Source organism: Macrotis lagotis, chromosome 4, assembly GCF_037893015.1.
Source record: "Macrotis lagotis isolate mMagLag1 chromosome 4, bilby.v1.9.chrom.fasta, whole genome shotgun sequence".
In the NCBI taxonomy this organism is placed as follows: domain Eukaryota; kingdom Metazoa; phylum Chordata; class Mammalia; order Peramelemorphia; family Peramelidae; genus Macrotis; species Macrotis lagotis.
The window spans coordinates 278,695,427-278,708,115 of NC_133661.1; positions in this window are offsets into that span (position 1 = coordinate 278,695,427).

Here is a 12,689-nt window from a genome sequence, read left to right on the forward strand (position 1 = left end):
CTTTCTAGCTCTTCCTGCTGTATCTTGCTAGACATATAAAGAAAAGTTGAGGATTTATGAGGGTTTATTTTATAACCTGCAACTTTGCTAAAATTGCTAATTGTTTCCAGTAGTTTTTTGGATGATTTCTTGGGATTCTCTAGGTAGACCATCATGTCATCTGCAAAGAGTGAGAGTTTTGTCTCTTCCTTCCCGATTCTAATTCCTTCAATTTCTTTTCTTCTATAATTGCTGATGCTAACATTTCTAATAGAATATTGAATAGTAGTGGTGATAATGGGCATCCTTGTTTCACCCCTGATCTTATTGGGAATGCCTCTAGCCTCTCACCATTGAATATAATGCTTGTTGATAGATACTGCTAATTATTTTAAGGAACAATCCATTAATTCCTACACTCTTTAGTGCTTTTCAGAGGAATGGATGTTGTATTTTGTCAAAAGCTTTTACAGCATCTATTGATATGATCATATGATTTCTGATAGTTTTGTTGTTGATATAATTGAGTATACTAACAGTATTCCTAATATTGAACCAACCCTGCATTCCTGGAATAAATGCTACTTGATCATAATGTAATATCCTAGTGATGACTTGTTGTAATCGTTTTGCTAAGATTTTATTTAGGATTTTTGCATCTATATTCATCAGGGAAATAGGTCTATAATTTTCTTTCTCTGTTTTAACTCTTCCTGCTTTAGGTCACAGCACCATATTGGTTTCAAAGAAAGAGTTAGGGAGAGTTCCATCTTTCCCTATTTTTCCAAAGAGTTTATATAGAATTGGAACCAATTGTTCCTTAAATGTTTGGTAGAATTCACTTGTGAATCCATCAGGCCCTCGAGATTTTTTTTTAGGGAGTTCCATAATGGCTTGTTGAATTTTTTTTTCTGAGATAGGGTTGTTTAGGTATTTAATCTCTTCTTCATTTAACCTGGGCAACTTATATTTTTGTAAATATTCATCCATTTCACTTAGATTATCAAATTTATTGGCATAGAGTTGGGCAAGATAATTTCAAATTATTACTTTAATTTCCTCCTCATTGGTGGTGAGTTCACCTTTTTCATTTATGATACTAGCAATTTTCTTCTTTCTTTTTTTTAAATCAAATTGACCAGAGGTTTATCAATTTTATTGGTTTTTTATAATACCAACTTTTGGTTTTATTTATTAATTCAATAGTTTTTTTGATTTCAATTTTATTAATGTCTCCTTTAATTTTTAGAATTTCTAATTTAGTATTTAATTGGGGATTTTTGATTTGTTCTTTCTCTAATATTTTTAGTTACATGTTAAGTTCATTGATTTCCTCTTCCTCCAATTTATTCATGTAAGCATTTAGAGCTATAGTATATCCCCTGAGAGTCGCTTTGAATGAATCCCATAGGTTGTGGTATGTTGTTTCATTATTATCATTATCTAGGATAAAATGGTTAATTCTTTCTATAATTTCTTTTTGGTCCACTCATTTTTTAAGATGAGGTTATTGAGTTTCCAATTTGTTCTGGGTCTATATCTCCTTGGCCCAGTATTGCATATGACTTTTATTGCATTGTGATCTGAGAAAGATATATTCACTATTTCTGCCTTTCTGCAGTTGATTATTAGGATTTTATGTCCTAGTACATGGTCAATTTTTGTATTAGTTTCATGTACTGCAGAGAAAAAGGTATATTCCTTTCTATCCCTGTTTAGTTTCCTCCATAAGTCTACCATATCTAATTTTTCTAACAATCTATTTACCTCCTTAACTTTTTTCTTGTTTATTTTATGATTCGATTTATCTATATCTGAGAGTGGGATGTTGAGGTCTCCCACTAGTAGAGTTTTGCTGTCTATGTCTTCCTGTAGTTCTTTCAGCTTCTCCTCTAATAATTTGGGTGCTGTCCCACTGGGTGCATATATATTCAATATTCAAAAGACTTTATTGTCTATGGTACCTTTTAGGAGGATAAATTTTCCTTCCTTATCTCTTTTAACGCTATCTATTTTTGCTGCTGCTTTGTCTGAGATAAGGATTGCTACCCCTGCTTTTTTAACTTCAGCTGAAGCAAAATATATTTTGCTCCAGCCTTTTACCTTTACTCTATATGTATCTCTCTGCTTCAAATAAGTTTCTTGTAAGCAGCATATTGTAGGATTCTGATTTTTAATCCACTCTGCTATTTGCTTACGTTTTAAGGGAGAGTTCATCCCATTCACATTCAAGGTTATGATTACTAATTCTTTATTGCCTTCCATGCTATCTTCCTTCTATTTGTATTTCCCCCTTTCTCCCCCTTTTCTCCATATTACCAAGTATTTTGTTTCTGAATACCACCCCCTTCAGTATGTTTGCCCTCCTATATCACACCCTCCCCTTTCTTTCCACTTTCCCTTTTTCCCTTTTCCCTTCCCTGCCTTTTGTTATTTCCCCTTTTGTCCCCCACTCCCCTTCCCTTTTGTGTCCCCCCTCCTCTTTTCCCCTTTTAATACTTGAAAGGTTAGATGTTTTATAAGTTAACTGAGTATGTGTAGGTGGACTTTAAGCCAAGTGTGATGAGAAGAAGATTCAGGTGTTTCTCATCTGCTCCCTTCTTCCCCTCTATTACCATAAGTTTTTCATACCTCTTAGTGTAATGAGATTTACCCCCATTCAATCCCCTCCCTTCTCCTGTCTCTTTCCTGTCCCCTTTTTAAAGAGGTAGTGTTTTTTAGATCATTCTATCTAAGTCATAGAAAATTCTGAGTGTCTGTCCCTTCTAGTTCAGTATATTCTATTGAATAGAGTCAAAATTCCTGACAGTTATTAGAGTCTTTCTCCCAAGTGGGGTTAAAGCCAGTTACATTACATTAGATAGCAGTCACATGGATAGGTCGTGAGTGTCCATCATTTCTGGCTAGGTATATTCTCTCTGTTAGACTTACAATTCTCAAGATTTATGAGAATCTTTTTCCCCCATGCTGGGATATAGCCAGTTTCAACTTACTGGATTGCATTTTTTTCCTTTTACCACCCCCCCTCTTTTTTTTACCTTTTCATGTGTTTCTTAAACCTCCTGTTTGATGTCCAGATTTTCTGTTTAGCTCTGGTCTTTTCACCAGAAATTTTTGGAATTCTTCCATTTCGTTAAATGTCCATCTTTTTCCCTGGAAGAGAAGGCTCAGCTTTGTGGGAAAGTAGATTCTTGGCTTCATTCCAAGCTCCCTTGCTCTTCAAAATATCTCATTCCAGGCCAATCGTTCCTTTAATGTTGATGATGCCAGGTCCTGTGTGATCCTTACTGTGGCTCCTTGATATTTAAATTGTTTCTTTATGGCTGCTTGCAGGATTTTCTCTTTCATCTGATAGTTCTGGAGTTTGGCTACAACATTCCTTGTTGTTTTCATTTTAGGATCTTTTTTTGTGGTGGGGATCAATGTACTCTTTTTTTTTCTTTTAAATTTATTTTTTTATTCTCATTTTGTACAAATGTTTTTTTTTACATTAATAAAATATTCTTTTTAACAAGTAAACAAAATACCCCTCCTCCTCCCCCATGAATATAGATAGACTTGTTTGGGCGAAAAAAGGAAAGGGGAGAGGAAAAAAATTAAAATAAAAAAATAATAATAGTAATAATTGTAGGTATGGCCAGGTGGCGCAGTGGATGAAGCAACAGCCCTGGAGCCACGAGCACCCGAGTCCACATCCAGCCTCGTAAACCCAACAATCACCCAGCTGTGTGACATGCAAGCCACCCGATCCCCACTGCCCTGCAAAAAAAAAAAAAAAAAAAAGACCCAAAATAAAATAAAATAGCAATAGGGGTGGCTGGGTGGCAGACAGAGCATTGGCCCTTGAGCCAGGAGCACCTGGGTCCAAATCCAGCCCCAGACACCCAAAGATCACCCCGCTATGTGGCCCCAGGCAGACCATCCAGCCCCACTTGCCCTGCACCCTCCCCCAAATAATCATAACAAAAAATGCGCTTGAGTCTTTGTTCCAACACCAACAACTCTGTCATGGGTGTATCTCATTCTTTATGATAAGTCCATCACAAAAGTTATTTCCATATTTTTCCACCTTTGCCATTGCTGATCGCAACTCCCTCCTTTCTTATTTCTCCACTACCATGTACTCTATTTTCTCTCTCCTTTCACTATGACTCTGCTGTAGGGTAGCTGAGTGGGGCAGCAGACAGATCCCTGGTCCTGGGGCCAAGAAGCCCTGAGCCCCTATACCACCCCTTAGGCCCAGAATCTACCTGGCCCTGTGGTCCTGGGCAGGCCTTCCATTCCCAGCCCCTTGCAAGAAGTAAGAAAGAAAATGTGTTATATCTGGCCACTCTCCCCCCATGGTCCATCCTCTCCTCCTTTATTCACATCCCCACCCCTTCCCCCTGCTCCCCCCTCCTTCTTACTCCAGATGTCTATACCCCATTGAGTATATTTGCTATTTCCTCTCCTAGCCATCTCTGATGAGAGCAAAGTTTCCCTCATTCCCCCTTGCCTCTCCCCTTCCATATCATTGCAATAGCTCATTGTAATAAAAAAAAATCTTATGTGAAATATCTTGGAATATTCCCCCTCTCCTTTTTCTTTCTCCCATTCCATTTCCCTTTTTTTTCTATTGACTCCATTTTTACACCATATTTTATCTTTGAATTCAGCTTTCTCCTGTGCTTCAACTATAAAAGCTCTCTCTACCTGCTCTATTAACTGAGAAGGTTCATATGAGTATTATCAGTGTCATTTTTCTATGCAGGAATACATGCAGTTCATCATCATTAAGTCCCTCATATTTCCCCCCTCTCCTCCAATCGCCATGCTTCACCTGAGTCCTGTATCTGAAGATCAAACCTTCTGTTCAGCTCTGGCCATTCCAAAAGGAACCTTTGAAATTCCCCTGGTTCATTGAAAGTCCATCTTTTTCCCTGGAAGAGGACATTCAGCCTTGCTGGGTAGTTCATTCTTGGCTGCATTCTAAGCTCTCTTGCCTTCCAGTATATTGTATTCCAAGCCCTACGAGCTTCCAATGTAGCTGCTGCTAAGTCCTGTGTGATCCTGACTGCAGCTCCATGATATTTGAACTGTGTCCTTCTGGCTGCTTGTAATATTTTCTCTTTGACTAGGGAGTTCTGGAACTTGGCTATTATATTCCTAGGGGTTGGTTTTTTTGGGATCTCTTTCTCGGGGGGATCGGTGGATTCTTTCCATTTCTATTTTGCCCCTCTGCTTCTAGAATATCAGGGCAATGTTCCTGTAGTAATTCTTTGAAAATGATGTCAAGGCTCTTTTCCTGATCATGACTTTCATGTATTCCAATAATTTTTAAATTATCTTTCCTAAGTCTGTTTTCCATATCAGTTGTTTTTTCAATGAGATATTTCACATTTTCTTCTAATTTTTCATTTTTTTGGTTTTGAAGTATTGATTCCTGATTTCTGTTAAATTCATCAATCTTCCTGAATTCTATTCTTTGTCTGAAGAATTTTTTCTCCTCAGAGAGTTTTCTTATCTCTTTTTCCATCTGGCCAATGTTGCTTTTTAAAGCATTCTCTTCCTCAATAACTTTTTGAACTGTTCTATCCATTTGACCTAAGCTGGTTCTTAGCATGCTATTTTCTTCAGCATTTTTTTGGATTTCCTTGACTAAGCTGCTGACTTCATTTTCATGTTTTTCCTGCATCTCTCTCCTTTCTTTTCCCAGTTTTTCTTCCAACTCCCTCATTTGATTTTCAAAGTCTTTTTTGAGCTCTATCATAGCCTGAGCCCAATTTCTGTTTTTCTTGGAGTCTTCAGATGCAGGAGCTTGTGCTTACTCATCTTCAGACTGAGTATTTTGGTCCTTCTTGGGCTCATTTGCAAAATATTTCTCAATAGTCTTCTTTTTGTTTCTCTGCTTGCTCATTTTCCCAGCCTGGGCCTGGTTTGGGGTGTTTCTTGAGCTTTTGGGACACTCCCAGAAGGGTCTCAGTGTGTGAGGTTCTGTCCTCCCTCCTGGTCTGTGAATGACCATAAGCGTCCCCCTCTGCCAAGGGCCTGATGTGGGGGGGGGCTGTTCTATGGGGGGGCCTAGACTGTGATAAGAGCCCCAGAGTCCTGTTTCAGGGGCAGAGGACAGAGCTAGGCAGTCTCTCTTCACTCCCCTCCCTCAGCTCAATGGGCTCATGCCCTGGGGGCTCCTGCTTACCAGCTCTGTCTGCTTCTGTTTCCTGGATCAGGGCTGGGAAAAGATGATGCTGCTTGCTGTGTGCCCTGAGGGCTTGGCTCCACGTGCTCACTCTGGCAGAGGTCCCTGCTGTTCCCCCACTTTGTGCCCGGTGCTCCTCGGTGCTCCTCTGGGTGCAGCTCAGGAGACTCACCCCATGCTTTGAACTGAGACCCCCAGCGCCCTGGGGCTGCCTCCGGGAGGCTGAGGTTCTTTGGCTCTGGTGGGCCACCCCTCTGGCAGGCCCTCTCTCCGACCCCGGGGAGCAGAGCCTTTCTGCTCTTTTCCAGGTTACCTTGAGTAGGAGAACTGCCTCACTGGGTCCCTTTGTGGGTTCTGTCTCTCGAAAGTTTAGTTAGAGTCCTTAGCTGATGAATTTTATCAGAGAGCTCCCTATCTTGGCTCCACCCCCTCGATCAATGTACTCTTTCAATAATTACTTTGCCCTCTGATTCCATGATATCAGAGCAGTTTTCCATGACTAGATCCTGTAATATTAAGTCCAGGCTTTTTTTCTCTTCAATGTTTTCAGGAAGTCCTATAATTTTCAGGTTGCCCCTCCTCGATCTATTCTTGAGGTCAGTGGTTTTGTTTATGAGGTATTTCACATTTTCTTCTATTTTTTTTATTTTTTTATTCTGTTTAACTGACTCTTGCTGTCTCATGGAGTCATTAGTTTCTGTAGACTCCATTTTTTTTGGGGGGGGGGAGGAGTTTTCTTCATTAATCTTTTGCATCTCCTTTTCCAGTTGGTCAATTCTAATTTTGAAAGAGCTTTCCATTTGACCATTTGAGGTTTTGAGAGAATTAATTTCTTTTTGCATTTTCCCATTTGAAGATCTGAGGGAATTATTCTCATTTTGTATTTGTCCAATTGAGGATCTGAGAGATTTATTCTCATTTTGTATTGGTCCAATTGTACTTTCTAAGGTTTTGTTTTCTTGTTGCAAGGTTTTAATTGTCTCTCCCAACTTTTTAAGCTCCTTCTTTATTTCTTCAAGGAAATCTTTCTGTGCTGAAGACCAGATTGTATTCTTCTCAGAGGTTCCAGGTCTCTCTGAGTTAGGGTCTTTCCCTTCCAAGAATTTTTCTATGGATCCACCTTTCCACTGACCTTTCTTCATTTTGCGAAGACCTGAGTTCGGAGGGGCTGGTTCACAGGGGCTTGGGATCATTAAAGGCTTTACTCACTGAGTGTAGTTTCTCTGGCTGGCCAGTAGGAGGTGCTGGTTGCTTTCTCTGGAGTGTCTGTGACCTTGATTGAGGCCTTTTCCCTTTGCTGGAAGGGAGGAGTTGGAGCTATTGAATTCTTTTGCCCTGGCCTGAGGTCATTCCTCATCTGGGCTGGTTCTTCTGCTCATACACCTGGGCTTGAGGCAGAATTAGTTTGCATTTGTTTGTTAGGGAAGAAGTCTGAGTTATAATGGGACTCTTGAGTTCCTCAGACCAGAGCAGCTCAGGGATGGTGTGTCCCCAGCTTTCCTGCTCCAGAACTCTCCCCCCAGCCCTGTCCACAAGCTCCCAGGGGACAGCACCAACACCAGCACTTCTGCTCTGTAGTTAACTCAAGCCCCTGCCATCTAGCCCCACTGCTGATCCAGCAGGTCCGGCTCTCGGGCCCTCAGACTCTCGGTTCCAATTCAGCTGTTAATCTGGTTGACAAATCTGGAGACAAATCCTAAGGTTCTTTCTCCTGGCTTTTCTTTCTGGGTTTTGTGGGTCGGATTTCTTTTAAGAGGTTTGTTTCATGTGATAGATGGGGAAGAGATCAGGAGACTTTAGAACTGTGGCTGCTTTCTCTCCGCCATCTGGGCCAGAAGTCTAGAAGGTAGAATTGGCAAAGGATTGGACATCAAAATGTGGGTGAAAGAGAATTAGTTGCTGAGGATGACTATCTACTAAATAAAAGATAATACCAAGCAGCTTCAAAACTCTTAAATACAATGAATAGTGTTGTTGCTTCTCTATTAATGTGATGTGTTCTTCATTTCTTTTGTCATTTGATAAATAATGGAAGGGTTGCTGAGTGGTTCTTGGCCTTCATTATCAAAGAAGACCAAAATGACATCACTGTGTTTGACACAAATTAGAGTATCTCCAACTGTGGCTGCTCAGACCAGTACAAGCTCAGAATGCTCTACCACAGGTCAGTCACAAATAGTCCATGTGAAACTTGGGGGTGGATACTCTAAACAGCCCCCTCACTAATGAGGGCATGCCATGCTAGGTGGTCCTGTGCCAGAGTCTCCCATGCTATGCAATAAATTCTAAAGTTCTTCAATGAGGCTTTCAGGGTATCCTTCTGACCCTCTTGTGAGTGCTTGCCCTGTGTGAGTTCTCCATAAAATAATTATTTTGGAAAACATACATCTGGAATTCTAACAAGATGACCAGTCCATCGTAGTTACACTTTCTGTAGTAATGTTGGAATGCAAGGCAGTTTAATATGAGAAAGGATCTTATGGTATTTTATCCTGCCAGGTGATCACAATCTTCCTAAGACAATTCAAATGGAAGCTATTCAGTTTCCAGACCTGGTGCTGGTAGACTGTCCAAGTTTCACAGATCTACTGCAATGAGGTCAGCACAATAGCTCTGTAGACCTTCAGTTCAGTAGTCAGTCTAATATCTCTTCTCTTTATTTCAGAACCACCCAAATACTGAGCTAGCTTGGTAATGCTATTGCTGACTTTATTATCAATGCGAACCTCCCCGGCAAGGACACTGCCAAGGTAAATGAACTTGTCCACAGTGCTCAAAACTTCGCCATTTGCTCTAATTGATGGTTCCACATTTGGATGATGTGGTGCTGACTGATGGAGCACTTTGGTTTTCCTGATGTTCATTATAAGACCAAAATGAACACAAGCAGCAGAGAATCTATCCATATTTTGTTGCATCTCAGCTTCAGAGTCTGCACTGAGGGCACAATCATCTTCAAACAGAAGATCATGCACTAACATTACCTCCACTTTGGTCTAGGCTTGTAGCCTTTTCAAGTTAAAGAATTTCCCATCAAACTGACTTTGAGGCCATGCTCATGATCAGTAAAGGTACTTGATAACATGGCTGAAAACACCATGCTGAAAAGCATGGGAACAGGAACACATCCTTGTTTTACTCCATTGGCGAATGGGAAATCTCTAGAGCATTGTCCACTATCCAGAACCCTGGGCTAGCATGTTGTCATGGAACTCACGTATAATACTGATTAACTTCTCTGGGCATAATTTTTCCATAAACCCTCATGACTGATGGTATCAAAGTCCTTGGTCAGATCTCTAAATGTGTACAGACCTCTGTGCTGTTCCTGGCATTTTTCCTGGAGTTATCGGGCAGCAAACACATTTATTATTCCTCTACCTTTTCTGAAGCCACATTGGCTCTCAGGAAGATGACCAACTTCCAGGTGAAGAACCAGCCTATTGAGAAGGACTCTGGCAAGAATCTTATCAGCAATGAATACAAGAGAAATACCCCTGTGATTGTCACAGGAGAATCTATTCCCTTTGCCTTTATAGAGATGGATGATGGAGGCAACCTTGAATTCTTGGGGGGGAGGATAACCTCTTCATGCCATATAACCTGGAAAATTTCAGTCAGTTTTTGGATGAACATGGGCACATTCCTAGATAACACAAGATCCAATAGATCTGAAAGACAAACAGGTCTTGTCACTAGAGAACTCAGCAGGTATGGTATCCAAATAGCAGCCCTGAGTGAACCTAGGCTGGGAAATGAAGGCCAGCTTACTGAAGTCAGAGCTGGATACACATTTTTCTGGAGGGATCACAGTGAAAGGGAACGCCATGAAGCTGAGGTATGTTTTGCTATCAAAACTGTTTTGCAATCAATACTAATCTAGTCATCATTCTTGAATGCCTACCAAAAGGGACATAATAATCTGAATGACAGCCTTATTACAATGAGATTACCACTTCCAGGAAAATGCCATGCCACCATCATTGGTGCCTATGCTTCTACCATGATGAGCACTGATGAAGTTAAAGAAAAATTTTATGAAGACCTGGTGACCCTTCTCATCAATGTACCAAAAGAGGACAATGGAAGGGTGAATATGCATATACAACTAGTTTCAGGTTACACTAAGCATTTAGGATTTTTGTTTATTTTGTTTTGTTTGTTTTATTCTAATGGAAAAATAATTTTTTCACAGGCAGAAAGAGCCAAAACATAATTTTTACCTTTTCTTGTGTTTTGAATGTTAATGAGTCAGTTGGATGCTTTTGTTTTGAGAAACAATTTATTGAAATTACTTGGGGTTTTAATATGACCACATGAAAAGCCATTAAATCTGACTGATAGTCTTCCCATCTTCCAAAATTCAAGTTCTCCCTCCTCCATGAAGATTTTCTTGATCCTCCCAAATTCATATAATCTCTCTTTTCTGAACAACCATGGCATTTTGTTTTGAACTCTCTTTGGCACCTATTATGCTATGTATCATAGCCATTTGATTATCTTATTCTCCCTAATTTGATTGAAAGCTCCTTGAGGGCAAAGATACTTATACAACCTTAAATCTAGGAGGGTTTTAAATATATTCCACTCTGTACTTCTTATTTTACAGATGAAGAATCCTCAGATGAAAGAGAGATGAAGTAAATTGTTCATGTCCCTACACCTAATAGTGAATTATAATTTGAATCCAGATCCTTAGTGTTTTACTCAATTCTGAATCTCCAGCCACTAAGTGATTAATAAATATTTGTTGTATTGAATTGAATGCCACTAAGTGATTAATAAATATTTGTTGAATTGAATTGAATGCAAGTGGTCCTGTCATTTCATCCCTGCGAGGTCATTGCTCAGCAACCATCTCTTTGAAATGTAAACATTCTACAGGCACAGCAGTTGCAGCTACTTAATAAGATGCAGAACCCTTCTCCAGATCAGTCTTAGATTTTCATTTTTCTACTTTATCTGATAGGGTAAGAACTTCTGACTTCAATTATCTTCTTGATATAGCATAATACTTCATTTCCTTCTACTTTCAAGCTGTTATAACATTTTTAAGATTACCTTAGAAATAGTTAAAAATAAGGGATATATAGCCATCCAAATCACAGGATTTGATCTTCAAGCAGCTTCCCCTTTTTCTAATTCTTATAAATGTAGAGTCATACTATTGTATTGTTGACATTATACTTCAAAGGCTCTGAATTATATTGGGAATTTTCTGATACCTTTCTTTGTAACCTTCCTTCCTTTAGAGAGTGATACTCAGACTCGGGGTCGGCGTAGCCGTGGCAGCCTGTGTCCTCTCCGCCTGTGTCTGCCACCTGCCCTCAGCCTCAGCGCCACCCTCCCGCCCCCAGAGCCCCCACTTGCCTTGCTTCAGCTGCTGGGGTTTAGGGGGCGGCAGCAGTGGGGCAGTGGTGGTTTCAGGAATATCCCTACAGTTGAGCTGCCAATATAGTGACATGCCCCCTCTGACACTGGAGAGCATTTACGACCGTGTCCTCTGTGTCTTGAAACTATATGATTAGATTGACTCAGAAAAGCTTTCAGTCTCTTTCCATTTCATGAAAGACCTGGGGTTGGATAGTTTGGACCAAGTAGAAATTATAATGACCATGGAAGATGAATTTGGGTTTTAAATTCCTGACACAGATGCCAAAAAGTTAATGTATCCACAAGAGATTGTAGATTACCTTGCAGATAAGAATGATGTGTACCAATAAACTATTTTTTTTTAAATTTTAAAGAACTCGGATGATCCCAACCAGTGTCTGAATGTGAGAACACATTAAGATACCGTTGCTGCTTTTGCCAGACTATTTCTGTTGGAACTATATAAGTTGTCTAAATATGTGTTGACCTTTAAAAATAAACATACAAAATAAAAAAAAAAGAAAGTGATACTCTGTTTCTCTCTATTAGCTCAGGGATTGCCATTAAGCTTCACACTCAAGACAAAATCCCAATTTAGACTACATAATTCCCAGATAGGATTATATATTTCTCCCTTCTCATCCAGCAACTTTTACATGACTGGCAAGATTTTGTTATGAAGAACTTATTAACTAGAGCAAAGATATAAATGACTAATGCAATTCCTTTCAGGTATCACTTGTTTTAGTTACAAAAGTCTACCCTAATTTAAGAAGAACCTTCTATTTTGGGTAGAAATTCTGAGGGTCTTTTTTTTTTTCTTATCAGATTGATTCTTTTATGAAGGCAAAATAGTCCATCTTTTTCCTTACTTCTTACCTAACCTTTTTTACTGAATGTGTGTTGTCTCAGACAAAGTGAAAGCTGCAAAAGACCTTGGTTTAAAAGGCCCAGGTCTCCCAGTGCATCTGCAGTCATCTCATCATCCTGATCTCTGTTTTATCAGTAAACTCTGATGACTCTGGAAGAGAGAGTGAGGTTGATGACTTAAATCTAATTTACTTGGAAGTCAACACTCTCCTGACATCACTGGTCCTCTTAAGAACAAAGAATGAACAACAATCAAGGCCTATAATTCAATTGTGTGGGTTAATATAAT